The following is a 26,368-nucleotide window of genomic DNA, read 5'->3' as shown; positions in this document are numbered from 1 at the left end:
TTAAATTGGAAACTTTTTCTTTTTATTGCCAGCACAGACATTTAGAAGAGGTCAAACATACACAATAGCCATCACCTAAAGACTTACCACACTGTTTAGGCCCAATTCCAACTGCTTTTGGCAGCTAAACAGTGTATGAGCCTCTTTAGTAGTTTCATTTAAGATCCCCTGCTAATATCATGTCCTGTAGGTCTTTTTACATTACCAAAACATGATTTTTTTCATTAAGCCAAAACAGTTAGGAAACTTTTTTATTAGCTTACCTGGTAATAGAAGTAGAAGAGGGTAAAAAGTGCATGTATCTCACCTACAGCCATACCACAATGGATAGGCCCAATCTCATCTGATCTTGGAAGCTAAGCAGTGTTGGGCCTGGTTAGTACTTGGGTGGGAAACCACATGGGAACACCAGGTGCTGTAGGTTTTTTCACATTACTGGCAAATTGTTTTTATTCTCTATTTAAATTGGAAACTTTTTCTTTTTATTGCCAGCACAGACATTTAGAAGAGGTCAAACATACACAATAGCCATCACCTAAAGACTTACCACACTGTTTAGGCCCAATTCCAACTGCTTTTGGCAGCTAAACAGTGTTGAGCCTCTTTAGTAGTTTAATTTAAGATCCCCTGCTAATATCATGTCCTGTAGGTCTTTTTACAATGCCAACACATGATTTTTTTCAGTAAGCAAAAACAGTTACGAAACTTTTTTATTAGCTTACCTAGTGATAGAAGTAGAAGAGGGCAAAAAAGTGCCTGTATATCACCTACAGCCATACCACATTGGATATGCCCAATCTCGTCTGATCTTGGAAGCTAAGCAGTGTTGGGCCTGGTTAGTACTTGGGTGGGAGACCACATGGGATCACCAGGTTCTTTAGGTTTTTTCACATTACTGACAAATTGTTTTTATTCTCTAGCTATTTAAATTGGAAACTTTTTCTTTTTATTGCCTGTAGAGACATTTGTAAGAGGTCAAACAGACACAATAGCCATCACCTAAAGACTTACCACACTGTTTAGGCCCAATTCCAACTGCTTTTGGCAGCTAAACAGTGTTGAGCCTCTTTAGTAGTTTAATTTAAGATCCCCTGCTAATATCATGTCCTGTAGGTCTTTTTACATTACCAACACATGATTTTTTTCAGTAAGCAAAAACAGTTAGGAAGCTTTTTTATTTGCTTACCTGGTGATAGAAGAGAAGAGGGCAAAAAAGAGCATGTATCTCACCTACAGCCATACCACATTGGATAGGCCCAATCTCGTCTGATCTTGGAAGCTAAGCAGTGTTGGGCCTGGTTAGTACTTGGGTGGGAGACCACATGGGAACACCTGGTGCTGTAGGTTTTTCACATTACTGGCAAATTGTTTTTATTCTCTAGCTATTTAAATTGGAAACTTTTTCTTTTTATTGCCAGTACAGACATTTGGAAGAGGTCAAACAGACACAATAGCCATCACCTAAAGACTTACCACACTGTTTAGGCCCAATTCCAACTGCTTTTGGCAGCTAAACAGTGTATGAGCCTCTTTAGTATTTTCATTTAAGATCCCCTGCTAATATCATGTCCTGTAGGTCTTTTTACATTACCAAAACATGATTTTTTTCATTAAGCCAAAACAGTTAGGAAACTTTTTTATTAGCTTACCTGGTGATAGAAGTAGAAGAGGGCAAAACAGTGCATGTATCTCACCTACAGCCATACCACATTGGATAGGCCCAATCTCGTCTGATCTTGGAAGCTAAGCAGTGTTGGGCCTGGTTAGTACTTGGGTGGGAGACCACATGGGAACACCAGGTGCTTTAGGTTTTTTCACATTACTGGCAAATTGTTTTTATTCTCTATCTATTTAAATTGGAAACTTTTTCTTTTTATTGCCAGCACAGACATTTAGAAGAGGTCAAACATACACTATAGCCATCCCCTAAAGACTTACCTCACTGTTTAGGCCCAATTCCAACTGCTTTTGGCAGCTAAACAGTGTTGAGCCTCTTTAGTAGTTTAATTTAAGATCCCCTGCTAATATCATGTCCTGTATGTCTTTTTACATTGCCAACACATGATTTTTTTCAGTAAGCAAAAACAGTTACGAAACTTTTTTATTAGCTTACCTGGTGATAGAAGTAGAAGAGGGCAAAAAAGTGCCTGTATCTCACCTACAGCCATACCACATTGGATATGCCCAATCTCATCTGATCTTGGAAGCTAAGCAGTGTTGGGCCTGGTTAGTACTTGGGTGGGAGACCACATGGGAACACCAGGTGCTGTAGGTTTTTTCACATTACTGGCAAATTGTTTTTATTCTCTAGCTATTTAAATTGGAAACTTTTTCTTTTTATTGCCTGTAGATACATTTGTAAGAGGTCAAACAGACACAATAGCCATCACCTAAAGACTTACCACACTGTTTAGGCCCAATTCCAACTGCTTTTGGCAGCTAAACAGTGTATGAGCCTCTTTAGTAGTTTCATTTAAGATCCCCTGCTAATATCATGTCCTGTAGGTCTTTTTACATTACCAAAACATGATTTTTTTCATTAAGCCAAAACAGTTAGGAAACTTTTTTATTAGCTTACCTGGTAATAGAAGTAGAAGAGGGCAAAAAGTGCATGTATCTCACCTACAGCCATACCACAATGGATAGGCCCAATCTCGTCTGATCTTGGAAGCTAAGCAGTGTTGGGCCTGGTTAGTACTTGGGTGGGAGACCACATGGGAACACCAGGTGCTGTAGGTTTTTTCACATTACTGGCAAATTGTTTTTATTCTCTATTTAAATTGGAAACTTTTTCTTTTTATTGCCAGCACAGACATTTAGAAGAGGTCAAACATACACAATAGCCATCACCTAAAGACTTACCACACTGTTTAGGCCCAATTCCAACTGCTTTTGGCAGCTAAACAGTGTTGAGCCTCTTTAGTAGTTTAATTTAAGATCCCCTGCTAATATCATGTCCTGTAGGTCTTTTTACATTGCCAACACATGATTTTTTTCAGTAAGCAAAAACAGTTACGAAACTTTTTTATTAGCTTACCTGGTGATAGAAGTAGAAAAGGGCAAAAAAGTGCCTGTATATCACCTACAGCCATACCACATTGGATATGCCCAATCTCGTCTGATCTTGGAAGCTAAGCAGTGTTGGGCCTGGTTAGTACTTGGGTGGGAGACCACATGGGAACACCAGGTGCTGTAGGTTTTTTTCACATTACTGGCAAATTGATTTTATTCTCTAGCTATTTAAATTGGAAACTTTTTCTTTTTATTGCCTGTAGAGACATTTGTAAGAGGTCAAACAGACACAATAGCCATCACCTAAAGACTTACCACACTGTTTAGGCCCAATTCCAACTGCTTTTGGCAGCTAAACAGTGTTGAGCCTCTTTAGTAGTTTAATTTAAGATCCCCTGCTAATATCATGTCCTGTAGGTCTTTTTACATTACCAACACATGATTTTTTTCAGTAAGCAAAAACAGTTAGGAAGCTTTTTTATTAGCTTACCTGGTGATAGAAGAGAAGAGGGCAAAAAAGAGCATGTATCTCACCTACAGCCATACCACATTGGATAGGCCCAATCTCGTCTGATCTTGGAAGCTAAGCAGTGTTGGGCCTGGTTAGTACTTGGGTGGGAGACCACATGGGAACACCTGGTGCTGTAGGTTTTTTCACATTACTGGCAAATTGTTTTTATTCTCTAGCTATTTAAATTGGAAACTTTTTCTTTTTATTGCCTGTAGAGACATTTGTAAGAGGTCAAACAGACACAATAGCCATCACCTAAAGACTTACCACACTGTTTAGGCCCAATTCCAACTGCTTTTGGCAGCTAAACAGTGTATGAGCCTCTTTAGTAGTTTCATTTAAGATCCCCTGCTAATATCATGTCCTGTAGGTCTTTTTACATTACCAAAACATGATTTTTTTCATTAAGCCAAAACAGTTAGGAAACTTTTTTATTAGCTTACCTGGTAATAGAAGTAGAAGAGGGTAAAAAGTACATGTATCTCACCTACAGCCATACCACAATGGATAGGCCCAATCTCGTCTGATCTTGGAAGCTAAGCAGTGTTGGGCCTGGTTAGTACTTGGGTGGGAGACCACATGGGAACACCAGGTGCTGTAGGTTTTTTCACATTACTGGCAAATTGTTTTTATTCTCTATTTAAATTGGAAACTTTTTCTTTTTATTGCCAGCACAGACATTTAGAAGAGGTCAAACATACACAATAGCCATCACCTAAAGACTTACCACACTGTTTAGGCCCAATTCCAACTGCTTTTGGCAGCTAAACAGTGTTGAGCCTCTTTAGTAGTTTAATTTAAGATCCCCTGCTAATATCATGTCCTGTATGTCTTTTTACATTGCCAACACATGATTTTTTTCAGTAAGCAAAAACAGTTACGAAACTTTTTTATTAGCTTACCTGGTGATAGAAGTAGAAGAGGGCAAAAAAGTGCCTGTATCTCACCTACAGCCATACCACATTGGATATGCCCAATCTCATCTGATCTTGGAAGCTAAGCAGTGTTGGGCCTGGTTAGTACTTGGGTGGGAGACCACATGGGAACACCAGGTGCTGTAGGTTTTTTCACATTACTGGCAAATTGTTTTTATTCTCTAGCTATTTAAATTGGAAACTTTTTCTTTTTATTGCCTGTAGATACATTTGTAAGAGGTCAAACAGACACAATAGCCATCACCTAAAGACTTACCACACTGTTTAGGCCCAATTCCAACTGCTTTTGGCAGCTAAACAGTGTATGAGCCTCTTTAGTAGTTTCATTTAAGATCCCCTGCTAATATCATGTCCTGTAGGTCTTTTTACATTACCAAAACATGATTTTTTTCATTAAGCCAAAACAGTTAGGAAACTTTTTTATTAGCTTACCTGGTAATAGAAGTAGAAGAGGGCAAAAAGTGCATGTATCTCACCTACAGCCATACCACAATGGATAGGCCCAATCTCGTCTGATCTTGGAAGCTAAGCAGTGTTGGGCCTGGTTAGTACTTGGGTGGGAGACCACATGGGAACACCAGGTGCTGCAGGTTTTTTCACATTACTGGCAAATTGTTTTTATTCTCTATTTAAATTGGAAACTTTTTCTTTTTCTTGCCAGCACAGACATTTAGAAGAGGTCAAACATACACAATAGCCATCACCTAAAGACTTACCACACTGTTTAGGCCCAATTCCAACTGCTTTTGGCAACTAAACAGTGTTGAGCCTCTTTAGTAGTTTAATTTAAGATCCCCTGCTAATATCATGTCCTGTAGGTCTTTTTACATTGCCAACACATGATTTTTTTCAGTAAGCAAAAACAGTTAGGAAGCTTTTTTATTAGCTTACCTGGTGATAGAAGAGAAGAGGGCAAAAAAGAGCATGTATCTCACCTACAGCCATACCACATTGGATAGGCCCAATCTCGTCTGATCTTGGAAGCTAAGCAGTGTTGGGCCTGGTTAGTACTTGGGTGGGAGACCACATGGGAACACCTGGTGCTGTAGGTTTTTTCACATTACTGGCAAATTGTTTTTATTCTCTAGCTATTTAAATTGGAAACTTTTTCTTTTTATTGCCTGTAGAGACATTTGTAAGAGGTCAAACAGACACAATAGCCATCACCTAAAGACTTACCACACTGTTTAGGCCCAATTCCAACTGCTTTTGGCAGCTAAACAGTGTATGAGCCTCTTTAGTAGTTTCATTTAAGATCCCCTGCTAATATCATGTCCTGTAGGTCTTTTTACATTACCAAAACATGATTTGGTACTTGTTTCCTAGAACGGCCACAACGATTTAGATCGTTGTGGTCGTAAGATAAAAAATCGGATCGGTCGCATCGCATGCGATTTGGTCGCATACGATGCGACCGATCCGATCTGCCGATTTTTCACCCGATTTTTTTTTTTTTTTCACAAGATTTGTTTAAATTGCCCCCCCAAATGTTAATAAGTGTGGTAGACCCCACGATAGACGTGAACCCGAAGCGTGGCGAGCGCAGCGAGCCCGCGAGGGGCGGCGGTGCGCGTCCTCCGACCTTTTCATTCCCCTACTATCCACTAGGGCGTGGAGTGAGAATATAATAGTGTGGCGAGCGCAGCGAGCCACCGAGCCCGAAGCGTGGCGAGCGCAGCGAGCCCCGCGAGGGGACGCGTCTAGCTTCACAGGTATACGCGTCCCCTCGCGGGGCTCGCTGCGCTCGCCACGCTTCGGGCTCGGTGGCTCGCTGCGCTCGCCACACTATTATATTCTCACTCCACGCCCTAGTGGATAGTAGGGGAATGAAAAGGTCGGAGGACGCGCACCGCCGCCCCTCGCGGGCTCGCTGCGCTCGCCACGCTTCGGGTTCACGTCTATCGTGGGGTCATGGCGGGCACATAAAAAATGTGAAATGGGTCATATTGGCCCATTTCACCTTTTTTATCATTTTACCCTATGTGAGATGGACTTAATCAAGTCCATCTCATCTTGTGCCATTATAATGGCACAAGACCGACCGATTTCAATGTTAAAAGATTTTTTAACATTGAAGTCTATGGAAAAATCGGGTCAATCGGTCGGTCGCATCGCGGCCGATTTTAATTGGTCGCGACCGACCGATTGACCCGATTTCTGTCAATCACAGTGAAAAAATTGTCAAAAATCGGCCACATCGTGAGGATCGTGTCCCTTAATTAAGAGCCACGATCACTCACGATTGTGGCCGTTCTAGGAAACAAGTACCCATGATTTTTTTCATTAAGCCAAAACAGTTAGGAAACTTTTTTATTAGCTTACCTGGTAATAGAAGTAGAAGAGGGTAAAAAGTGCATGTATCTCGCCTACAGCCATACCACAATGGATAGGCCCAATCTCGTCTGATCTTGGAAGCTAAGCAGTGTTGGGCCTGGTTAGTACTTGGGTGGGAGACCACATGGGAACACCAGGTGCTGTAGGTTTTTTCACATTACTGGCAAATTGTTTTTATTCTCTATTTAAATTGGAAACTTTTTCTTTTTATTGCCAGCACAGACATTTAGAAGAGGTCAAACATACACAATAGCCATCACCTAAAGACTTACCACACTGTTTAGGCCCAATTCCAACTGCTTTTGGCAGCTAAACAGTGTTGAGCCTCTTTAGTAGTTTAATTTAAGATCCCCTGCTAATATCATGTCCTGTAGGTCTTTTTACATTGCCAACACATGATTTTTTTCAGTAAGCAAAAACAGTTACGAAACTTTTTTATTAGCTTACCTGGTGATAGAAGTAGAAGAGGGCAAAAAAGTGCCTGTATATCACCTACAGCCATACCACATTGGATATGCCCAATCTCGTCTGATCTTGGAAGCTAAGCAGTGTTGGGCCTGGTTAGTACTTGGGTGGGAGACCACATGGGAACACCAGGTGCTGTAGGTTTTTTTCACATTACTGGCAAATTGTTTTTATTCTCTAGCTATTTAAATTGGAAACTTTTTCTTTTTATTGCCTGTAGAGACATTTGTAAGAGGTCAAACAGACACAATAGCCATCACCTAAAGACTTACCACACTGTTTAGGCCCAATTCCAACTGCTTTTGGCAGCTAAACAGTGTTGAGCCTCTTTAGTAGTTTAATTTAAGATCCCCTGCTAATATCATGTCCTGTAGGTCTTTTTACATTACCAACACATGATTTTTTTCAGTAAGCAAAAACAGTTAGGAAGCTTTTTTATTAGCTTACCTGGTGATAGAAGAGAAGAGGGCAAAAAAGAGCATGTATCTCACCTACAGCCATACCCCATTGGATAGGAACAATCTCGTCTGATCTTGGAAGCTAAGCAATGTTGGGCCTGGTTAGTACTTGGGTGGGAGACCACATGGGAACACCTGGTGCTGTAGGTTTTTTCACATTACTGGCAAATTGTTTTTATTCTCTAGCTATTTAAATTGGAAACTTTTTCTTTTTATTGCCAGTACAGACATTTGGAAGAGGTCAAACAGACACAATAGCCATCACCTAAAGACTTACCACACTGTTTAGGCCCAATTCCAACTGCTTTTGGCAGCTAAACAGTGTTGAGCCTCTTTAGTAGTTTAATTTAAGATCCCCTGCTAATATCATGTCCTGTAGGTCTTTTTACATTGCCAACACATGATTTTTTTCAGTAAGCAAAAACAGTTACGAAACTTTTTTATTAGCTTACCTGGTGATAGAAGTAGAAGAGGGCAAAAAAGTGCCAGTATCTCACCTACAGCCATACCACATTGGATATGCCCAATCTCGTCTGATCTTGGAAGCTAAGCAGTGTTGGGCCTGGTTAGTACTTGGGTGGGAGACCACATGGGAACACCAGGTGCTGTAGGTTTTTTCACATTACTGGCAAATTGTTTTTATTCTCTAGCTATTTAAATTGGAAACTTTTTCTTTTTATTGCCTGTAGAGACATTTGTAAGAGGTCAAACAGACACAATAGCCATCACCTAAAGACTTACCACACTGTTTAGGCCCAATTCCAACTGCTTTTGGCAGCTAAACAGTGTTGAGCCTCTTTAGTAGTTTAATTTAAGATCCCCTGCTAATATCATGTCCTGTAGGTCTTTTTACATTACCAACACATGATTTTTTTCAGTAAGCAAAAACAGTTAGGAAGCTTTTTTATTAGCTTACCTGGTGATAGAAGAGAAGATGGCAAAAAAGAGCATGTATCTCAACTACAGCCATACCACATTGGATAGGCCCAATCTCATCTGATCTTGGAAGCTAAGCAGTGTTGGGCCTGGTTAGTACTTGGGTGGGAGACCACATGGGAACACATGGTGCTGTAGGTTTTTTCACATTACTGGCAAATTGTTTTTATTCTCTAGCTATTTAAATAGGAAACTTTTTCTTTTTATTGCCAGTACAGACATTTGGAAGAGGTCAAACAGACACAATAGCCATCACCTAAAGACTTACCACACTGTTTAGGCCCAATTCCAACTGCTTTTGGCAGCTAAACAGTGTATGAGCCTCTTTAGTAGTTTCATTTAAGATCCACTGCTAATATCATGTCCTGTAGGTCTTTTTACATTACCAAAACATGATTTTTTTCATTAAGCCAAAACAGTTAGGAAACTTTTTTATTAGCTTACCTGGTGATAGAAGTAGAAGAGGGCAAAAAAGTGCATGTATCTCACCTACAGCCATACCACATTGGATAGGCCCAATCTCGTCTGATTTTGGAAGCTAAGCAGTGTTGGGCCTGGTTAGTACTTGGGTGGGAGACCACATGGGAACACCAGGTGCTGTAGGTTTTTTTCACATTACTGGCAAATTGTTTTTATTCTCTATCTATTTAAATTGGAAACTTTTTCTTTTTATTGCCAGCACAGACATTTAGAAGAGGTCAAACATACACAATAGCCATCACCTAAAGACTTACCACACTGTTTAGGCCCAATTCCAACTGCTTTTGGCAGCTAAACAGTGTTGAGCCTCTTTAGTAGTTTAATTTAAGATCCCCTGCTAATATCATGTCCTGTAGGTCTTTTTACATTGCCAACACATGATTTTTTTTCAGTAAGCAAAAACAGTTACGAAACTTTTTTATTAGCTTACCTGGTGATAGAAGTAGAAGAGGGCAAAAAAGTGCCAGTATCTCACCTACAGCCATACCACATTGGATATGCCCAATCTCGTCTGATCTTGGAAGCTAAGCAGTGTTGGGCCTGGTTAGTACTTGGGTGGGAGACCACATGGGAACACCAGGTGCTGTAGGTTTTTTCACATTACTGGCAAATTGTTTTTATTCTCTAGCTATTTAAATTGGAAACTTTTTCTTTTTATTGCCTGTAGAGACATTTGTAAGAGGTCAAACAGACACAATAGCCATCACCTAAAGACTTACCACACTGTTTAGGCCCTATTCCAACTGCTTTTGGCAGCTAAACAGTGTTGAGCCTCTTTAGTAGTTTAATTTAAGATCCCCTGCTAATATCATGTCCTGTAGGTCTTTTTACATTACCAACACATGATTTTTTTCAGTAAGCAAAAACAGTTAGGAAGCTTTTTTATTAGCTTACCTGGTGATAGAAGAGAAGAGGGCAAAAAAGAGCATGTATCGCAACTACAGCCATACCACATTGGATAGGCCCAATCTCATCTGATCTTGGAAGCTAAGCAGTGTTGGGCCTGGTTAGTTCTTGGGTGGGAGACCACATGGGAACACCTGGTGCTGTAGGTTTTTTCACATTACTGGCAAATTGTTTTTATTCTCTAGCTTTTTAAATTGGAAACTTTTTCTTTTTATTGCCAGTACAGACATTTGGAAGAGGTCAAACAGACACAATAGCCATCACCTAAAGACTTACCACACTGTTTAGGCCCAATTCCAACTGCTTTTGGCAGCTAAACAGTGTATGAGCCTCTTTAGTAGTTTCATTTAAGATCCCCTGCTAATATCATGTCCTGTAGGTCTTTTTACATTACCAAAACATGATTTTTTTTCATTAAGCCAAAACAGTTAGGAAACTCTTTATGGAAGTCGAGTTACACACACGCCATTTTAGGATAGTATGGCCGCCATTTTGGTTCGCAGAGTTGCGCAAATAAAGTTTCCATACCCGAGTATGCGTGGCAAAGTGGACCAGAAGAGTAGCCATACTATCACACATAAATTCATAAACACATACTGACCCTAAGTAAAATATAGTTAAAGGTTTAGAACGCCACACATAGCTTAGTTAGCCCTGCATACATCTATCTGTATCGTGTTTAGTACCGTTCTGTTCAGTTCATTATGCGAAGCATTCCGGTCATTGCGAATATTTCGCAATACACACTGCCCGATAGTTATGGACATAATCCATAATCCAGGGACAGTCTCTGTTGAAAGAATGTAACAAGGAAACTAGATGAAACCAGTTCTTATCACTGCTGACGCCGAAACCACAGAACAAAGGACTCTTAAAGTTCACTCCCCTGCACCTGGTCAGACCAGGTACAGCGTCTAACCTCCAATCACAGTGGACCGGACATTCGACCCCTGACCAATGAGAACGGCCTTTGACCTCCCCTTTCTGACCCTATAAGATAGGCGACCCAGAGCAGCCAAAGTCTCTTCGGCACATCTACTTTCCCTGGACCTTCCTACCGGACTATAGTTCATTCCTGAACGATAGTGAGCTCTGACCGGACTGCGCTTCGCATATTTGATGAGACGGGTAAACGGTTGCATTAACGGTATTTATCCTTATTGTATTGATTGGCTGATTGTGTCTTGTATCTGTTTTTCTCTCCCCTTAGCAGAGTCTGTTTAGTATTCATTGTTAGTATATTGTATCACCTGTTATACCTGTTTATTCTTATTTCTGTAACCCCCTTTTGTCCATTAGGGACTTAAATACAAACCTTTTACGGAGTTCTAATCTCCTTATTCCTATTCAGTGGTCGTGTCTGTTTATTCGCATAATAGCGATAAGGTATATTGCGGACACAGTCCGATAAGGTATATTCGCAGATTAGAGACAAAGTACTGCGAAGGAATCTCTGAATAAGGTATTGGTTCTTGGTATACATAATACAATAAAAGGTACACTACGCTGCGCTACGCTTTGTTCGCACGTAGTTAGGTATAAAGGGTACGTTGGTTGCGGACTTATTACGTAACCAACGCTTTTCACTTATCGTCACTCTGGTTATATTTTAATCACCATTAACAATTGGGGTGCTCGCCCGGTCGTTTCACAGTCCGGAACTCAGTACCAGGCGTGCGACTCGACCTATACCAGCAAAAGGGTGGAAGTATTTATTTGTTTCCATTGCTGGATAGGCCGAGTCCGCGGCGGTGCGGGGTTCGGGAAGTGCTAGCGCTGAACCCGGAGTACAATAAGTGAAAGCCACGTGTTTTAAAGCATATCATACCTAAGTGTTTAGTAAACTGTACTTCTGCCTGCCACAAGTAGTTTAACGGGGTATAGTGTCTTGGGTTGCTTGTTTATTATAGTATATGTACCACGTGCGATAAGGTTCGCACACGTGGAGTCTGTGTTTATTATAGTACATAGAGGATCCCCTCTGTGCAAAACTATAACTTTTTGTTAGTTACTGCAAAACCAGGGACTCAGCCACGTGGCGACAAGCCCTGGGCCTTTTTGCAGTAACGTAAAGCGTCTATTGTGTATTACGCAAGGTGCGCGCGCACGTGCCCATATCGGGAAATTTTCGCATCTTTGTACGTGATTTACGGATTAAGTGCGGGATTTATTTCGCATTTTGATACGTAACTTTCGGACGGAGTTAAGGGATTTATTCCACATTTAAGCGCAATTACTGCGTATAGCGAAACCCGAGTGCAACCTTGCAAATACACTATAGAACACGTGGGTGGCCGATTCATCGGCGGCCTGTGAACAGTGCATGTACACACGTGGCTGTTCATTGGTACTGCACATGCAGCACACATAGGAACGCAAAGGTGAACAGTATTTAACCACTAGCTTTATTTAAACAGTATAGCAATACTGCGAATGAGGCGGTGATTAATAAAAGAAAATAAGTTTTTTTTCTTTTTTGTTCATTTTTTTTTTTTTTTTAAACAAGCAACGCAAGCATTATTTTAATAGATTCCTATAGAGTGTTATAAGGGATTTATACCTGCATAAGTATCCAGTGAAAAGCTACCAACTTGGGAAGATTTTCTGTACAGAAATATTTCAAATATATGCATAAGACCAAGGTGTAACCAGCGCCCAGTGTGAAAAATAACTGAGGCGAACGGGTGTGTGACGACACGACTCAAGCGCAGTGTAGTCCAGTGTAGGACAGTCCAGGTAGGACAAGGTTAGGGTTCACGTGACGACGTGCCCATAGGAACTGCCCCTTCAGTGGAATTGATTCCGCTAGGAGGGTACAAGAAGATATATCGGAACGCACTTGTTTCCGATTAGCTACTTTAGAAATCCGATTTTTGGGGGTATAGGAAAACAAGTTTGTTATACCCTGGAAAAATTGTGCCGCGCCAAGCAAGTTGGCTAGAAGTTCGCTGCTAGTTGAAAGACTTGGTGATTGAGTACGTTACCTCGCATTGTGGGCTCTTCGCTTGATTGCGTTGAAGTGTCGCTGTGTGGAGAAGTGAGTGGTTGGGGAGCTCTCAGATAAGTAATAACCCACCGATTATCTATTAAGCTGTGAACGTTTATTCCTGTAACTATGGGTAATAACGGGTCACGCTGTGATAACGTGCAGGATAGGGAGGAAGCAAGCCGGCCAAGAGGATCGGCTGCTTTTATTATGTGCAGGAAGCACGGTGAACTCGCAGTTGTTTACCAAAATAAATGGAGAAAAATGACACAAGGCAGCAAGTTAGAATTTCCCAGTGTTGGTAGCTTCGATCCGGAAATCTTATCGGCAGTAAAAGATGAAATATGCCTACTCTCCAGTCGTAAGGAGAGAGTGAAGCATATAAATATTCTTAAATTGTGGCAGAAGGAAGGACAGGAACAATGGGGAAGCAGAGGTTTGGCAATACCTGACGCAATCAGCCACAATATAAATGCAACCGCCGCCACAATAGAAACAGCTCCCCCACCCCCATATGTGCCGAAGGGGATAATGACGCATAAGAAAGGAATAAGTAATAATGTATCCGTTGCTAACCTGTACCCTGTCTTATCCCCTTACAAGGAAACCCGAGAGGAAAACGAGCAGCTGTTGGCACTGGCCGTCTCTCATGCAATTAATATGATTGAGGGAAAAGCTCAACCCGCTGTTGAGGCCCCAGCACAGGAGGAGGAGACGGCTGATGCCAACAGCATAGTATCGGACTCAGGTAATGATGCACCACACAGCACAGACACAAATGACTCCCAAGCAGGTCCCAGTAATGCGAATGTGGTACAAACATACCCTGTACGCACACTGGAGGTTCCCTATGGTAAGGCAGACAGAGAGGGTGTGATACCTACCAGAAAGATGACCATGCTAAACCCATGGACACGGTTAGAGCTGCGGTCCATCATTACAGATTTCCCTGACCCAAGGAAAGATCTGGCATTGTGCCGGAAATTTGTAAGGGATCTAGGAAACTCTGATGAGCCCACCAACAAGGATTGGAGAATCATGTTGAGGGCCTGTCTCCCCACTCACATTGACATCCCGAAATTCATTCAGGATAGTGGATTGAAAGTGGACAAGGAGATAAATGATGAGATCAACCAGGAGAATATACGCCTGATTAACTTACAGTTGGGAGTGTATTTTCCTGCAGCAGTGGAATATAGCAAGATATTCACTATCAAACAACAAGATGGTGAAGTAGCTAGCGAATATTTCAACCGGGGTTTGATGGCGGTATCAAAGTACACTGGTGTCTCCGAGCCTAAGGACGATCCCCACCTGAGGGAGCTGATTGTCTCTGTGCTGGTGGAAGGGCTTAACGAAAACCTGAGAGCCAGAGTCCAAACTTCTTTTCCAAATTGGCGTGGAATGACAGTGGATGCCCTACGGGAATCTGCTGTAGGCCACGACCGTAACATCAAGAAACGCAGATAACTGCAAACTGACAAACTGATGATGGTTAGCATCCAAGCCCTCACTAATGCCCCAAACAAAGCCGCATACCAACGAAACACCAGGGACACAGGTAGAAAGCCAGTTATCTGTTACAACTGCAATCAGGAGGGACACATTGCAGCTCATTGTAGGTTAGGAAACCACAGGAATTATCAGACACATAAGCGAGAATGGGAATCTCACAAAGGTGAGACACGGAGATACCCAGCCCCTAGACAATGGGAGGAGACAGACAGGTCACGCAACATGCCTCCTCCCCATCTGATGGCTGACACTGTGCTAAGGGCAACCCAGGTCAGACCATAGGAAACAGGTCATACCTGTATCCTACAGCCAGTTAGACTAACACAACACCTTGGAGAGGAACCTCAGGTGAAGGTTGATATAGCTGGAGTAAGGCAAACCTTTTTGGTTGATACAGGGGCGGCCAGATCTGTTCTCAACACTCCTCTTCACTTGGGTTTCACTAACCAATCAGTAGCGGCAATTGGGGTAACAGGAAAAATACAACATTACCCACTGACGAAACCAGCAGAGGTTACAATCGGGCCTTTGCATACCAAACATTCTTTCCTGTTGGCTGCAGCGGCCCCGACTAACCTTCTGGGTAGAGATTTACTATGCAAAATGGGATGTGTCATCTATTGCACCCCCGAGGGGGTATTCCTGGACACTCCTAAAAATCTTACACAAGAAGTGCAAGATATGCTGGACAGTCCTCAGAGGCTAATGTTGTGTTCCACTGTTGTAGAATCAAATCCATCTAGGGTAGCTGAAATTACAGCAAAAATACCGAGTTCCCTTTGGACTAAAGATGGACAGGACGCTGGGCTAATGGCAAATGTAGCTCCAGTAGAAATCCGCTTAAAAGAAGGCAGGATAGCCCCAAAAATACCGCAATACCCTTTAAAACCTGAAGTTGAGCTAGGAATATTTCCAGTGATCCAACGATTGCTCCAACAGGAAATCCTAGTTAGAACTTCCAGCACGGCCAATAGTCCCATCTTTCCTGTGAAAAAGAGCGGGGGGAGGGGCTACAGACTAGTGCAGGATTTAAGAGGGGTAAACAAGGTAGTTGAGAGCCAATTCCCCGTAGTGCCAAACCCAGCTGTCATCCTAATGCAAATCCCACCTCATTGTACTCATTTCACAGTCATTGATTTGTGTTCAGCATTCTTCTCCGTCCCTTTGCATCCTGACAGCCAGTATCTGTTCGCCTTTACTTACAGAGGAGTACAGTATACCTGGACACGACTCCCCCAAGGATTCATAGACAGCCCCAGCATCTTCTCCCAGGCCTTGCATGATTGTTTACAATCCTTTCAACCCATGAGTGGTTCGATACTGATACAATATGTTGATGACTTATTGTTGTGTTCTGAGTCACTGGAGTCATCAGTGGATGACACTAGACAGCTGCTGATGCATCTCTCAGAGACAGGACATAAAGTATCAAAGGATAAGCTGCAATTATGCCAGACCAGGGTTAAGTATCTGGGCCACTGCCTTACCCAAGGGCTGAGACACCTCACCGACGACAGAATCCAAGCGATTCAGAATATGGTACTGCCACAGACCCAGCATCAGATCCGTACGTTCCTAGGCATGTGTGGATACTGTCGCAATTGGATCCCAGGTTTCTCTATTCTGGCATTACCACTACAAGAGATGGTTTCCTCAACTAGGCCAGATCGGGTCTCTCATACTGAGGAATCTGAACTGGCTTTCGAGGAACTAAAGGTGAGCCTAACAAAGGCCCCAGCACTGGGAATGCCAGATTATGGAAAACCCTTTGAACTGTACGGAACTGAATCAGGTGGGTGTGCGGCAGGAGTGCTTGTACAAAAACATGGTGATGCCAACCGACCAATAGCGTACTACAGTGGCCAGCTGGACACAGTAGCACGCTCACTCCCAACTTGCTTACGAAGTGTGGCTGCAATAGCACAACTAGTAAGTAAGAGTGAGGACGTAGTGTTGGGACACGATTTAACTGTTCATGCTCCCCATGCTGTCTCTGCCCTCCTAAATTCTGCCCAAACACGTCATGTGTCCTCAGCACGGTTCACTAAGTGGGAACTGGCGCTGATGGCCCCAGTAAATATTACCATCAAAAGATGCAACACACTAAACCCAGCCACATTCCTTCCTCATGTGCCTTCCAAGGCACAAAGGGTGGAGGGTGATGGGAATGTTGCTGAATATGGTAAAGCAGAGTTTAGTGAGAGTGAGGACAAACATGATTGCATGTCCTACCTGAATCAGACCTTCACAGCACGTCCTGACATAAGCGACAGCCCATTAAGTGAGGTAGACATAACCTTATTCACAGATGGTAGCTGTCATAGACAGACGGACACGGGAGAGCTGTGCACAGGCTACGCAGTAGTAGATGGAGAAGGTATTGTGGAAGCTGAACCCTTGGGACCACCTCACTCAGCACAAGTAGCGGAACTGGTGGCACTGACCAGAGCATGTGAACTGGCCCAAGGAAAATCAGTCAACATATATACCGACTCCAGATATGCTTTCGGAGTAGTCCATGATTTTGGAGCCCTATGGCGCCTCCGAAATTTCATGACGGCGGCTGGCACACCAGTGGCGCATGCGACATATATTAGGAGACTTCTGGGAGCTATTCAGCTCCCAGACAGAGTGGCTGTTATCAAGTGCAAAGCTCACACATCAGAGAAGGACCCGGTGTCACTTGGTAACAGCCGCGCTGATGAGGCAGCGAAAAGGGCCGCATGCCCTGTAAATATTTTCACCCATCCTACCAACCTTTGTACACTGAACATAGTATCCACATCCAAACTGATAGACATGCAGAATTTGTGTTCCCCACAGGAAAGAGCAGTATGGAAGTCGAAGGGATGTGGCCAAGAGTCTACCGGACTTTGGAGAGATGGACACGGGAAACCAGTGGCCCCCAGAGCATACCTTCCTAGTCTAGCCGAGGCGGCCCATGGGCTGACACATCTTGGGAAGGAAGGTATGTGCAAGCTGGTAAAGGCCTACTGGTGTGCACCAGGGTTCGCTTCTCAAGCAGGTAGAGTGGCAATGTCATGCCTCACCTGTTTGAGGAAGAACGTTGGAAAAGCCATCCCAACAGAGCCATCCCACATCCCTCCTACAGAAGGCCCTTTCCAGGTAATACAAATCGACTTCATACAGTTACCACCCTGTAGGAATTTGAAATATGTATTAGTTTGTGTTGACATGTTTTCTAGCTGGGTGGAGGCTTTCCCCGCTGCCTCCAACACTGCTACCTTTACAGCAAAGAAAATATGTCAGGAGTTTGTCTGTAGGTATGGTATCCCAAAGGTCATTGAGAGTGACAGAGGCACTCATTTCACAGGAGAGGTCTTCCAAATCATGTGTAAACTCCTGGGGATTAATAGTAAACTTCATACTCCATATCGTCCCCAGGCGAGCGCCAAAGTTGAGAGAATGAATGGTACTATTAAGAACAAATTGGGTAAAGTGATGGCTGAAACAGGGTTGTTATGGCCAGAGGCACTGCCTATTGTGTTGTATAGCATTAGGACCACTCCCAGGACTCCGCTCAACTTGTCCCCCTTCGAGATATTGTTTGGTCGGCAGCCACACATCATGATAGACCCACAGGATGATCTCAAATGTAACAATGAGCTAACTGTACAGTATCTCCTAAAGCTAAACAAACAGCTAAGGGAGCAACAAAAGCAGCTGAAATTACTGAACCCTGATATGCCTACAGAGAATTGTCATAATCTTAAACCAGGAGACTTTGTTATGATCCGAAATTTTTTACGCTCAGGTTGTTTGATAGACCGTTGGGAAGGACCGTACCAAGTTTTGTTGACCAGCACTACATCAATTAAAGTCGCAGAGAGAGAGACTTGGATACATTCGTCCCACTGCAAGAAAGCCAGTAACCCAGAGTCCCAGTGTGCAGAGAGCGAGAGAGAAGAAGTGTCGCTAGAAGCATTGTTTCGGGAACACTGAGAAGCAGCCAAGGTCGAGCAACCTGAGCGAACAAAGGTCTAAGAGCAGAGCAAAATAAAAGTCCCCTGGTAGAGATGATGGAAGGACTCCAAGCAAAAGGTTCACAGTTATGCATATATGTCTTTGTTTTCTTTCTGTGTTCTTTTATTCACCCAAAGATACTCGGTGGCTGCCACATCCTAGAGCGATCGGAGCGGAGTTCTGACAGTGTAATAATGGACCCAGATATGGGTGAGGTAGAATCCCTAAACCAGCTTGACACTTTGCCCATGACAGGAGAAGGTAAAAGGTATGAGGGAAACGTAGTTCAAGGGCTATGTGATGAGTTATTGTCTGGTGAGTACTGTGTCTGTAGATATTGTCAACCTAAAATGGAAGAAGAATGCATCCAGCGATGTCAGTCGACAAGTAAGGCAACTACCGGCCGACATCCCTTGAGTGATTACCACTCACTAGTGGGTAAGGTTTTAAACCAAACAGAATGCTGGGTGTGTTCACAAGTGCTACATAAAAGGAGTAGTGTAGGCCTAGTCCCATACCCGCTTAACATTTCAGAGATAAGCGTATTAAATAAGGGGAGGCCATTGGATAAGAGATACCTGTATACCAGGTCCCCTAGTCTTAGATTACACCCATACCAAGTGGATAAATCCCTGGTATGTATGAACTTCTCGAGTTCCAGAGCGATTGGTACTTGGGAAGTGACATGGCATAACCAGACAATAACTTACTCCCAACGTCCAGATGGAGAGCCTATTGATAAAGAATTGTTGTTAAAAATCCGAACCAGTGGGAGACACTATAAATATGTCTACACGGTGAAGAGAAGTAAAATGATGGCCGGCAGAGTATCAGCCGGCTACTGTAATGTAACCCTACAGCCAGAGATCTGTGAGGAACAAGTCAGGGAACAGGGGACGGGGATGTTCTTATGGATAATGTGTGACAAAATCATGAAATACTCTGTCCCTTATTTTCTCCCTGACGATGTTTATTATATTTGTGGTAGGAGGGCGTACAAATGGCTCTCCATGAACTACGTTGGTATTTGTTATCTAGGCAGAGTGTTACCGGAAGTGATGACCCTCACACATGATGAGATGATGAACATCCACAGAGGTATTTCTCCTCCTTACACTCATACCCATTATGACCAAATCCATAAAAGGGATTTAACAATCAAGAAAGAACCCCTAGCTTCTGAAATGATACACGAGTCGTTCGGTATCCAACTCCTCATTGCTTTAGATATCACCCATACCGCCAGAGGAGTCATAAATTTTAAATATATACAAGCATTGGCCAGCTTGGTAGATAACATCACAGAGATTTATGATGACACCTTTAGATACACTGGGAAGGAGTTGCAAGCATATAAAAGAGAGCTAGTCCAACATCGGATGGTGCTGAACTATCTGACAGCTATGACAGGAGGATATTGTGTCACCCTCTCTACCCAGTTTGGGGTGAAGTGTTGTACATATATCACCAACAATACTGAAGACCCAGAAGAAATCATCGATCATCGGATGGATGAGATTCTTCAGCTTAAATGGGAATTTAGAAGGGAACATAATATCAGCCTGGCAGAAATAGGTAACAAAATTAGTGAATGGACCTCCTGGTTGAATCCAATGCACTGGTTCTCTGGTTTAGGAGAATGGGCGCAAGGGATCATAGCTAGCATAGGAAAACTCCTTCTCTGTATCGGTGGTGCCATCATAGTCTTTGTGCTATTGTTCAAATGTTTAAAGGTGGTGACCCAGGGAAAGACAAAACGTACCGAAATCATGAGTGTAAGAACGAGAGATACAGAGGAAGACCAGGGTTTGGTATATGACCCTAAAATCGAAACCACCTCCCTTTAAAGAAACCATATTTGTGAACGTGTATATGTTGTAACCACCCCTGTTTTTATTTTTATCCCAAAATTGTACATTATCCTTCGTGACCCTGAGTAGGTTGTTCGATAAATGCGGCCCATCGTTTATCCATGATCCTGGATCGGCCGAGAGCAGATGGTTTACTCCCCTTATATGTTTAATTCATGTATCCCAATTTCTCTGTTAGGATTATGAATTTCTGTATTTTCGTGTGAAATGTTTTGTATTGTAACAGTTTTGTAATTACTGTTAAAGGGTGGACTATGGAAGTCGAGTTACACACACGCCATTTTAGGATAGTATGGCCGCCATTTTGGTTCGCAGAGTTGCGCAAATAAAGTTTCCATACCCGAGTATGCGTGGCAAAGTGGACCAGAAGAGTAGCCATACTATCACACATAAATTCATAAACACATACTGACCCTAAGTAAAATATAGTTAAAGGTTTAGAACGCCACACATAGCTTAGTTAGCCCTGCATACATCTATCTGTATCGTGTTTAGTACCGTTCTGTTCAGTTCATTATGCGAAGCATTCCGGTCATTGCGAATATTTCGCAATACACACTGCCCGATAGTTATGGACATAATCCATAATCCAGGGACAGTCTCTGTTGAAAGAATGTAACAAGGAAACTAGATGAAACCAGTTCTTATCACTGCTGACGCCGAAACCACAGAACAAAGGACTCTTAAAGTTCACTCCCCTGCACCTGGTCAGACCAGGTACAGCGTCTAACCTCCAATCACAGTGGACCGGACATTCGACCCCTGACCAATGAGAACGGCCTTTGACCTCCCCTTTCTGACCCTATAAGATAGGCGACCCAGAGCAGCCAAAGTCTCTTCGGCACATCTACTTTCCCTGGACCTTCCTACCGGACTATAGTTCATTCCTGAACGATAGTGAGCTCTGACCGGACTGCGCTTCGCATATTTGATGAGACGGGTAAACGGTTGCATTAACGGTATTTATCCTTATTGTATTGATTGGCTGATTGTGTCTTGTATCTGTTTTTCTCTCCCCTTAGCAGAGTCTGTTTAGTATTCATTGTTAGTATATTGTATCACCTGTTATACCTGTTTATTCTTATTTCTGTAACCCCCTTTTGTCCATTAGGGACTTAAATACAAACCTTTTACGGAGTTCTAATCTCCTTATTCCTATTCAGTGGTCGTGTCTGTTTATTCGCATAATAGCGATAAGGTATATTGCGGACACAGTCCGATAAGGTATATTCGCAGATTAGAGACAAAGTACTGCGAAGGAATCTCTGAATAAGGTATTGGTTCTTGGTATACATAATACAATAAAAGGTACGCTACGCTGCGCTACGCTTTGTTCGCACGTAGTTAGGTATAAAGGGTACGTTGGTTGCGGACTTATTACGTAACCAACGCTTTTCACTTATCGTCACTCTGGTTATATTTTAATCACCATTAACATTTTTTATTAGCTTACCTGGTAATAGAAGTAGAAGAGGGCAAAAAAGTGCATGTATCTCACCTACAGCCATACCACATTGGATAGGCCCAATCTCGTCTGATCTTGGAAGCTAAGCAGTGTTGGGCCTGGTTAGTACTTGGGTGGGAGACCACATGGGAACACCAGGTGCTGTAGGTTTTTTCACATTACTGGCAAATTGTTTTTATTCTCTATCTATTTAAATTGGAAACTTTTTCTTTTTATTGCCAGCACAGACATTTAGAAGAGGTCAAACATACACAATAGCCATCACCTAAAGACTTACCACACTGTTTAGGCCCAATTCCAACTGCTTTTGGCAGCTAAACAGTGTTGAGCCTCTTTAGTAGTTTAATTTAAGATCCCCTGCTAATATCATGTCCTGTAGGTCTTTTTACATTGCCAACACATGATTTTTTTCAGTAAGCAAAAACAGTTATGAAACTTTTTTATTAGCTTACCTGGTGATAGAAGTAGAAGAGGGCAAAAAAGTGCCGGTATCTCACCTACAGCCATACCACATTGGATATGCCCAATCTCGTCTGATCTTGGAAGCTAAGCAGTGTTGGGCCTGGTTAGTACTTGGGTGGGAGACCACATGGGAACACCAGGTGCTGTAGGTTTTTTTCACATTACTGGCAAATTGTTTTTATTCTCTATCAATTTAAATTGGAAACTTTTTCTTTTTATTGCCAGCACAGACATTTAGAAGAGGTCAAACATACACAATAGCCATCACCTAAAGACTTACCACACTGTTTAGGCCCAATTCCAACTGCTTTTGGCAGCTAAACAGTGTATGAGCCTCTTTAGTAGTTTCATTTTAGATCCCCTGCTAATATCATGTCCTGTAGGTCTTTTTACATTACCAAAACATGATTTTTTTCATTAAGCCAAAACAGTTAGGAAACCTTTTTATTAGCTTACCTGGTGATAGAAGTAGAAGAGGGCAAAAAAGTGCATGTATCTCACCTACAGCCATACCACATTGGATAGGCCCAATCTCGTCTGATCTTGGAAGCTAAGCAGTGTTGGGCCTGGTTAGTACTTGGGTGGGAGACCACATGGGAACACCAGGTGCTGTAGGTTTTTTTCCCATTACTGGCAAATTGTTTTTATTCTCTATCAATTTAAATTGGAAACTTTTTCTTTTTATTGCCAGCACAGACATTTAGAAGAGGTCAAACATACACAATAGCCATCACCTAAAGACTTACCACACTGTTTAGGCCCAATTCCAACTGCTTTTGGCAGCTAAACAGTGTTGAGCCTCTTTAGTAGTTTAATTTAAGATCCCCTGCTAATATCATGTCCTGTAGGTCTTTTTACATTGCCAACACATGATTTTTTTCAGTAAGCAAAAACAGTTACGAAACTTTTTTATTAGCTTACCTGGTGATAGAAGTAGAAGAGGGCAAAAAAGGGCCTGTATCTCACCTACAGCCATACCACATTGGATATGCCCAATCTCATCTGATCTTGGAAGCTAAGCAGTGTTGGGCCTGGTTAGTACTTGGGTGGGAGACCACATGGGAACACCAGGTGCTGTAGGTTTTTTCACATTACTGGCAAATTGTTTTTATTCTCTAGCTATTTAAATTGGAAACTTTTTCTTTTTATTGCCTGTAGAGACATTTGTAAGAGGTCAAACAGACACAATAGCCATCACCTAAAGACTTACCACACTGTTTAGGCCCAATTCCAACTGCTTTTGGCAGCTAAACAGTGTTGAGCCTCTTTAGTAGTTTAATTTAAGATCCCCTGCTAATATCATGTCCTGTAGGTCTTTTTACATTGCCAACACATGATTTTTTTCAGTAAGCAAAAACAGTTACGAAACTTTTTTATTAGCTTACCTGGTGATAGAAGTAGAAGAGGGCAAAAAAGTGTTGGTATCTCACCTACAGCCATACCACATTGGATATGCCCAATCTCGTCTGATCTTGGAAGCTAAGCAGTGTTGGGCCTGGTTAGTACTTGGGTGGGAGACCACATGGGAGCACCAGGTGCTGTAGGTTTTTTCACATTACTGGCAAATTGTTTTTATTCTCTAGCTATTTAAATTGGAAACTTTTTCTTTTTATTGCCTGTAGAGACATTTGTAAGAGGTCAAACAGACACAATAGCCATCACCTAAAGACTTACCACACTGTTTAGGCCCAATTCCAACTGCTTTTGGCAGCTAAACAGTGTTGAGCCTCTTTAGTAGTTTAATTTAAGATCCCCTGCTAATATCATGTCCTGTAGGTCTTTTTACATTACCAACACATGATTTTTTTCAGTAAGCAAAAACAGTTAGGAAGCTTTTTTATTAGCTTACCTGGTGATAGAAGAGAAGATGGCAAAAAAGAGCATGTATCTCAACTACAGCCATACCACATTGGATAGGCCCAATCTCATCTGATCTTGGAAGCTAAGCAGTGTTGGGCCTGGTTAGTACTTGGGTGGGAGACCACATGGGAACACCTGGTGCTGTAGGTTTTTTCACATTACTTGCAAATTGTTTTTATTCTCTAGCTATTTAAATTGGAAACTTTTTCTTTTTATTGCCAGTACAGACATTTGGAAGAGGTCAAACAGACACAATAGCCATCACCTAAAGACTAACCACACTGTTTAGGCCCAATTCCAACTGCTTTTGGCAGCTAAACAGTGTATGAGCCTCTTTAGTAGTTTCATTTTAGATCCCCTGCTAATATCATGTCCTGTAGGTCTTTTTACATTACCAAAACATGATTTTTTTCATTAAGCCAAAACAGTTAGGAAACTTTTTTATTAGCTTACCTGGTGATAGAAGTAGAAGAGGGCAAAAAAGTGCATGTATCTCACCTACAGCCATACCACATTGGATAGGCCCAATCTCGTCTGATCTTGGAAGCTAAGCAGTGTTGGGCCTGGTTAGTACTTGGGTGGGAGACCACATGGGAACACCAGGTGCTGTAGGTTTTTTTCACATTACTGGCAAATTGTTTTTATTCTCTATCAATTTAAATTGGAAACTTTTTCTTTTTATTGCCAGCACAGACATTTAGAAGAGGTCAAACATACACAATAGCCATCACCTAAAGACTTACCACACTGTTTAGGCCCAATTCCAACTGCTTTTGGCAGCTAAACAGTGTTGAGCCTCTTTAGTAGTTTAATTTAAGATCCCCTGCTAATATCATGTCCTGTAGGTCTTTTTACATTGCCAACACATGATTTTTTTCAGTAAGCAAAAACAGTTACGAAACTTTTTTATTAGCTTACCTGGTGATAGAAGTAGAAGAGGGCAAAAAAGTGCTGGTATCTCACCTACAGCCATACCACATTGGATATGCCCAATCTCGTCTGATCTTGGAAGCTAAGCAGTGTTGGGCCTGGTTAGTACTTGGGTGGGAGACCACATGGGAACACCAGGTGCTGTAGGTTTTTTCACATTACTGGCAAATTGTTTTTATTCTCTAGCTATTTAAATTGGAAACTTTTTCTTTTTATTGCCTGTAGAGACATTTGTAAGAGGTCAAACAGACACAATAGCCATCACCTAAAGACTTACCACACTGTTTAGGCCCAATTCCAACTGCTTTTGGCAGCTAAACAGTGTTGAGCCTCTTTAGTAGTTTAATTTAAGATCCCCTGCTAATATCATGTCCTGTAGGTCTTTTTACATTACCAACACATGATTTTTTTCAGTAAGCAAAAACAGTTAGGAAGCTTTTTTATTAGCTTACCTGGTGATAGAAGAGAAGATGGCAAAAAAGAGCATGTATCTCAACTACAGCCATACCACATTGGATAGGCCCAATCTCATCTGATCTTGGAAGCTAAGCAGTGTTGGGCCTGGTTAGTACTTGGGTGGGAGACCACATGGGAACACCTGGTGCTGTAGGTTTTTTCACATTACTTGCAAATTGTTTTTATTCTCTAGCTATTTAAATTGGAAACTTTTTCTTTTTATTGCCAGTACAGACATTTGGAAGAGGTCAAACAGACACAATAGCCATCACCTAAAGACTAACCACACTGTTTAGGCCCAATTCCAACTGCTTTTGGCAGCTAAACAGTGTATGAGCCTCTTTAGTAGTTTCATTTTAGATCCCCTGCTAATATCATGTCCTGTAGGTCTTTTTACATTACCAAAACATGATTTTTTTCATTAAGCCAAAACAGTTAGGAAACTTTTTTATTAGCTTACCTGGTGATAGAAGTAGAAGAGGGCAAAAAAGTGCATGTATCTCACCTACAGCCATACCACATTGGATAGGCCCAATCTCGTCTGATCTTGGAAGCTAAGCAGTGTTGGGCCTGGTTAGTACTTGGGTGGGAGACCACATGGGAACACCAGGTGCTGTAGGTTTTTTTCACATTACTGGCAAATTGTTTTTATTCTCTATCAATTTAAATTGGAAACTTTTTCTTTTTATTGCCAGCACAGACATTTAGAAGAGGTCAAACATACACAATAGCCATCACCTAAAGACTTACCACACTGTTTAGGCCCAATTCCAACTGCTTTTGGCAGCTAAACAGTGTTGAG

The 26,368-nt window shown here is 42.1% G+C and overlaps 28 non-coding genes and 2 pseudogenes across 28 annotated transcripts; all 30 read left to right on the top strand.

Annotated features, from left to right (window-relative positions):
* The first annotated feature begins 305 nt into the window (after window positions 1-305).
* Window positions 306-424, top strand: LOC146023355 (5S ribosomal RNA). Its single transcript, XR_014452776.1, has one exon. It is a non-coding gene; the product is annotated as a 5S ribosomal RNA (ribosomal RNA).
* A 341-nt stretch (window positions 425-765) lies between these two features.
* Window positions 766-884, top strand: LOC146025026 (5S ribosomal RNA; annotated as a pseudogene).
* A 344-nt stretch (window positions 885-1,228) lies between these two features.
* Window positions 1,229-1,347, top strand: LOC146022131 (5S ribosomal RNA). The gene has a single exon (XR_014451599.1). It is a non-coding gene; the product is annotated as a 5S ribosomal RNA (ribosomal RNA).
* Window positions 1,348-1,692: 345 nt separating this feature from the next.
* Window positions 1,693-1,811, top strand: LOC146024025 (5S ribosomal RNA). The gene has a single exon (XR_014453422.1). It is a non-coding gene; the product is annotated as a 5S ribosomal RNA (ribosomal RNA).
* A 345-nt stretch (window positions 1,812-2,156) lies between these two features.
* Window positions 2,157-2,275, top strand: LOC146021558 (5S ribosomal RNA). Its single transcript, XR_014451038.1, has one exon. It is a non-coding gene; the product is annotated as a 5S ribosomal RNA (ribosomal RNA).
* Window positions 2,276-2,620: 345 nt separating this feature from the next.
* Window positions 2,621-2,739, top strand: LOC146023053 (5S ribosomal RNA). Its single transcript, XR_014452483.1, has one exon. It is a non-coding gene; the product is annotated as a 5S ribosomal RNA (ribosomal RNA).
* Window positions 2,740-3,080: 341 nt separating this feature from the next.
* On the top strand, window positions 3,081-3,199 carry LOC146022440 (5S ribosomal RNA). The gene has a single exon (XR_014451897.1). It is a non-coding gene; the product is annotated as a 5S ribosomal RNA (ribosomal RNA).
* A 345-nt stretch (window positions 3,200-3,544) lies between these two features.
* LOC146022130 (5S ribosomal RNA) lies at window positions 3,545-3,663 on the top strand. The gene has a single exon (XR_014451598.1). It is a non-coding gene; the product is annotated as a 5S ribosomal RNA (ribosomal RNA).
* A 345-nt stretch (window positions 3,664-4,008) lies between these two features.
* On the top strand, window positions 4,009-4,127 carry LOC146023052 (5S ribosomal RNA). The gene has a single exon (XR_014452482.1). It is a non-coding gene; the product is annotated as a 5S ribosomal RNA (ribosomal RNA).
* A 341-nt stretch (window positions 4,128-4,468) lies between these two features.
* On the top strand, window positions 4,469-4,587 carry LOC146021546 (5S ribosomal RNA). Its single transcript, XR_014451027.1, has one exon. It is a non-coding gene; the product is annotated as a 5S ribosomal RNA (ribosomal RNA).
* A 345-nt stretch (window positions 4,588-4,932) lies between these two features.
* LOC146024187 (5S ribosomal RNA) lies at window positions 4,933-5,051 on the top strand. Its single transcript, XR_014453577.1, has one exon. It is a non-coding gene; the product is annotated as a 5S ribosomal RNA (ribosomal RNA).
* Window positions 5,052-5,391: 340 nt separating this feature from the next.
* On the top strand, window positions 5,392-5,510 carry LOC146022129 (5S ribosomal RNA). Its single transcript, XR_014451597.1, has one exon. It is a non-coding gene; the product is annotated as a 5S ribosomal RNA (ribosomal RNA).
* Window positions 5,511-6,822: 1,312 nt separating this feature from the next.
* Window positions 6,823-6,941, top strand: LOC146023570 (5S ribosomal RNA). The gene has a single exon (XR_014452983.1). It is a non-coding gene; the product is annotated as a 5S ribosomal RNA (ribosomal RNA).
* Window positions 6,942-7,282: 341 nt separating this feature from the next.
* Window positions 7,283-7,401, top strand: LOC146022428 (5S ribosomal RNA). The gene has a single exon (XR_014451886.1). It is a non-coding gene; the product is annotated as a 5S ribosomal RNA (ribosomal RNA).
* Window positions 7,402-7,746: 345 nt separating this feature from the next.
* Window positions 7,747-7,865, top strand: LOC146024682 (5S ribosomal RNA; annotated as a pseudogene).
* A 345-nt stretch (window positions 7,866-8,210) lies between these two features.
* On the top strand, window positions 8,211-8,329 carry LOC146022417 (5S ribosomal RNA). Its single transcript, XR_014451875.1, has one exon. It is a non-coding gene; the product is annotated as a 5S ribosomal RNA (ribosomal RNA).
* Window positions 8,330-8,673: 344 nt separating this feature from the next.
* LOC146024540 (5S ribosomal RNA) lies at window positions 8,674-8,792 on the top strand. The gene has a single exon (XR_014453916.1). It is a non-coding gene; the product is annotated as a 5S ribosomal RNA (ribosomal RNA).
* A 346-nt stretch (window positions 8,793-9,138) lies between these two features.
* Window positions 9,139-9,257, top strand: LOC146023572 (5S ribosomal RNA). The gene has a single exon (XR_014452985.1). It is a non-coding gene; the product is annotated as a 5S ribosomal RNA (ribosomal RNA).
* Window positions 9,258-9,604: 347 nt separating this feature from the next.
* On the top strand, window positions 9,605-9,723 carry LOC146022406 (5S ribosomal RNA). The gene has a single exon (XR_014451864.1). It is a non-coding gene; the product is annotated as a 5S ribosomal RNA (ribosomal RNA).
* A 344-nt stretch (window positions 9,724-10,067) lies between these two features.
* On the top strand, window positions 10,068-10,186 carry LOC146024279 (5S ribosomal RNA). Its single transcript, XR_014453665.1, has one exon. It is a non-coding gene; the product is annotated as a 5S ribosomal RNA (ribosomal RNA).
* An 11,703-nt stretch (window positions 10,187-21,889) lies between these two features.
* On the top strand, window positions 21,890-22,008 carry LOC146021752 (5S ribosomal RNA). The gene has a single exon (XR_014451229.1). It is a non-coding gene; the product is annotated as a 5S ribosomal RNA (ribosomal RNA).
* A 345-nt stretch (window positions 22,009-22,353) lies between these two features.
* Window positions 22,354-22,472, top strand: LOC146022395 (5S ribosomal RNA). Its single transcript, XR_014451853.1, has one exon. It is a non-coding gene; the product is annotated as a 5S ribosomal RNA (ribosomal RNA).
* Window positions 22,473-22,819: 347 nt separating this feature from the next.
* LOC146021751 (5S ribosomal RNA) lies at window positions 22,820-22,938 on the top strand. The gene has a single exon (XR_014451228.1). It is a non-coding gene; the product is annotated as a 5S ribosomal RNA (ribosomal RNA).
* A 346-nt stretch (window positions 22,939-23,284) lies between these two features.
* Window positions 23,285-23,403, top strand: LOC146021535 (5S ribosomal RNA). The gene has a single exon (XR_014451016.1). It is a non-coding gene; the product is annotated as a 5S ribosomal RNA (ribosomal RNA).
* Window positions 23,404-23,748: 345 nt separating this feature from the next.
* Window positions 23,749-23,867, top strand: LOC146025583 (5S ribosomal RNA). The gene has a single exon (XR_014454240.1). It is a non-coding gene; the product is annotated as a 5S ribosomal RNA (ribosomal RNA).
* A 344-nt stretch (window positions 23,868-24,211) lies between these two features.
* LOC146023032 (5S ribosomal RNA) lies at window positions 24,212-24,330 on the top strand. The gene has a single exon (XR_014452464.1). It is a non-coding gene; the product is annotated as a 5S ribosomal RNA (ribosomal RNA).
* A 346-nt stretch (window positions 24,331-24,676) lies between these two features.
* Window positions 24,677-24,795, top strand: LOC146021749 (5S ribosomal RNA). The gene has a single exon (XR_014451226.1). It is a non-coding gene; the product is annotated as a 5S ribosomal RNA (ribosomal RNA).
* Window positions 24,796-25,141: 346 nt separating this feature from the next.
* LOC146022383 (5S ribosomal RNA) lies at window positions 25,142-25,260 on the top strand. The gene has a single exon (XR_014451841.1). It is a non-coding gene; the product is annotated as a 5S ribosomal RNA (ribosomal RNA).
* A 344-nt stretch (window positions 25,261-25,604) lies between these two features.
* LOC146023031 (5S ribosomal RNA) lies at window positions 25,605-25,723 on the top strand. The gene has a single exon (XR_014452463.1). It is a non-coding gene; the product is annotated as a 5S ribosomal RNA (ribosomal RNA).
* Window positions 25,724-26,069: 346 nt separating this feature from the next.
* Window positions 26,070-26,188, top strand: LOC146021748 (5S ribosomal RNA). The gene has a single exon (XR_014451225.1). It is a non-coding gene; the product is annotated as a 5S ribosomal RNA (ribosomal RNA).
* The last annotated feature ends 180 nt before the right edge of the window (window positions 26,189-26,368 follow it).

The sequence above is a fragment of the Crinia signifera genome, chromosome 7 (assembly GCF_055691185.1).
Source record: "Crinia signifera chromosome 7, ASM5569118v1, whole genome shotgun sequence".
In the NCBI taxonomy this organism is placed as follows: domain Eukaryota; kingdom Metazoa; phylum Chordata; class Amphibia; order Anura; family Myobatrachidae; genus Crinia; species Crinia signifera.
The sequence above is the reverse complement of the archived record's forward strand: the minus strand, read 5'-3'. Positions and strand labels throughout refer to the sequence as shown.